This window comes from Marmota marmota, unplaced genomic scaffold (genome assembly GCF_001458135.2).
Source record: "Marmota marmota marmota unplaced genomic scaffold, marMar, whole genome shotgun sequence".
NCBI lineage: Eukaryota > Metazoa > Chordata > Mammalia > Rodentia > Sciuridae > Marmota > Marmota marmota.
Genome location: NW_026003192.1, coordinates 1 through 2,196, shown reverse-complemented (window position 1 = coordinate 2,196; position 2,196 = coordinate 1). Strand labels below are relative to the sequence as shown.

The window sequence follows — 2,196 nt, the reverse complement described above, 5'->3', positions numbered from 1 at the left end:
CCTCCTGCAGCAGCCCCCCCCCCTCGCCGCAAGCAGACCCTGCACTGGAGCCTTCCATAAATTGATCCTCCTAGTGTTGACCGGATTTGAAAAGCAGATGATCCCCCTGTAGACGTGGAGAGTGGTGGCTCTGAGAGGTCACCCGGCCAGGCAGCTGTGGAGCTGGGATTCCCCAGGATTCAGGGGCAGGTGGGGCAGACAGGGGTGGACTCAGTTGTCTCCACACTTTGGAGACAAGCCTCTATAAGGCCTGGTGTAGTAACTGGGAGCAGCCTGCACTGGGGGCTCCCACCAGCACAAGGCCTTGCCGCTGAGGGCACCATGAACCATCTCATTGACTCCTCACCCCAACCCCATAGCACTGCCCTCATTTTTCCAAGCAGGAAAGAGAAGCTCCAAGAGACAGAACAATGACACTAAGAAGGAATCCTATGACAGACTGTCCCCAGCGCCTGTCCCACAGCACAAAGGCCATGGATCCAGGAGGCAACCAACGTTAGCTGACCACACAACACTGATAGGTGGCACAGCTTCTGTGACGTGTCCTGAACGCCCTGGGCCAGACCCTTCCCACCTGTTCATTCACCCCCCTCTCACCTCCTGGTCTCAGCTTCATTGAAGGGCACACACAAGGGTCTGGGGACACAGTGGTTAAAATCAGGACTCTGGAGTCCCCTCTGAGTTGATCTGAGTCCTGACTCCACCTCTCCCTGGGACGGAATTTGGGACCACCCCTCAACCTGTATGAGCTTCTATCTAGTAGAGGTAAATGGGATTAATAAATTGAAGGAAACCTTGCATGTGAAGAGTTAGCAATGCAAATGTTCAATGCTTTATTATTATTACAAAATAATATTTTGTAATAATTTGCACCTATTATTATTACAAAAAGGACACCAGTCATTTAGCCCCGATATCCTTGTTTCCCGGCCAAAGGGTCTGAAGTAAGAGCAAGGTAAGCTTTCAACTAGGGGAAGACAAACAGTTCTTAAGTTCTGGTCACTGGGCAGGGATTCCAGAAGTTCTGAAAAGGTGGGAAGGGACAGTCAGGTAGGAGGGTGACTGGTCAGAAGCCTGACTGACCAGGGTAGCTGAATAACTCAATAATGCTTTCTCATCTGGGGGTCCAGGGAGCTCCCTCTTCTTCCCACCATAGCTGGTTTCCTGAGTCCTTCCAACTATCCCATGAGGGGCCCGAAAATCCAGGGTCACTCACCGCCATGACCAGCTCGAAAGGGTACTTGTAGACACGGACAGGAGACTGGTACTTCTGCACCATGCTCACACTTGGAAGCCACCCAGATGGTGGCCAGCACAGAGCCTGGGTGAGGGGTGACTGGTGAGACAGTAGCTCCTTTCACACCAAGCAGGGACACTCCCCAGCCCCTCTGGCCCACCCACACTTCTCTCCAGCCCTCAAAGTGAGGCACCTGATACGATTTCCAAGTTAGTCCAGGCCAGGCTTCAAACACCTGTCCTGTCCACTACCCAAGACCCCAGACTACACTCACCCTTCCAAGAGCAGTTAGCACCTCCAAACCTTCCTCCATTCCCACCCCTTCACAGGGAGGGTCCCCAGAATCACCCTTCACCGTCACACGCACACGCACACACACACGCAAGCACGCGCACACACACGCAATTCCTACACTCCCACCATTCTCTTCACACATGCTCCCACAGCTTGCCACAGACATCCTGACGGATAGCCCCCCAAGTATCCTGCACTCCTATTTCCCCCCAAGACACTCTCACATACACACAAGGGTCACCAAATTTCACCCACACTGTCTCTGCCACACACATGCATGACTCCCCTCCCACACAGGACCACCATGCACAGGTACACAACTTTGCACACTCACGCAGCTCTCTGAAGCACACACCTACCCAAATCCACGCACACAGAATTTCCCTGATGTACACAGACGTGCACACACACTCATGCGCACACGCATTTGCACACCCACACAGAAGCAGGCACACACGCATAGGCACGCACAGGCCCCCGCAACCCTGCTCACCTCAGCTCTTGGAGTCTCTGGGGACACAGCCTGGGGGGCAGTGTCCTGGCACTCGCCTGGCCCAGGAGCTGAGCTCGCCGCGCCTCCAGCGGTCGCCGAGCGGGAGCACAGCGCCTGGGGCGGAGCCCGACCGCGGCTGCCAGGCCAGGGGCGTTAAGTCCAGCACACCCGG

General features: G+C 55.1%; 1 long non-coding RNA gene across 1 annotated transcript; it reads right to left on the bottom strand.

The window, feature by feature from the left end:
* Positions 1-547: 547 nt before the first annotated feature.
* On the bottom strand, positions 548-2,190 carry LOC125614589. The gene is made up of 3 exons (XR_007345162.1): positions 2,025-2,190; positions 1,217-1,321; positions 548-1,024 (listed from the first exon to the last, which is right to left on the bottom strand). It is a non-coding gene; the product is annotated as an uncharacterized LOC125614589 (long non-coding RNA).
* Between the last annotated feature and the right edge of the window lie 6 nt (positions 2,191-2,196).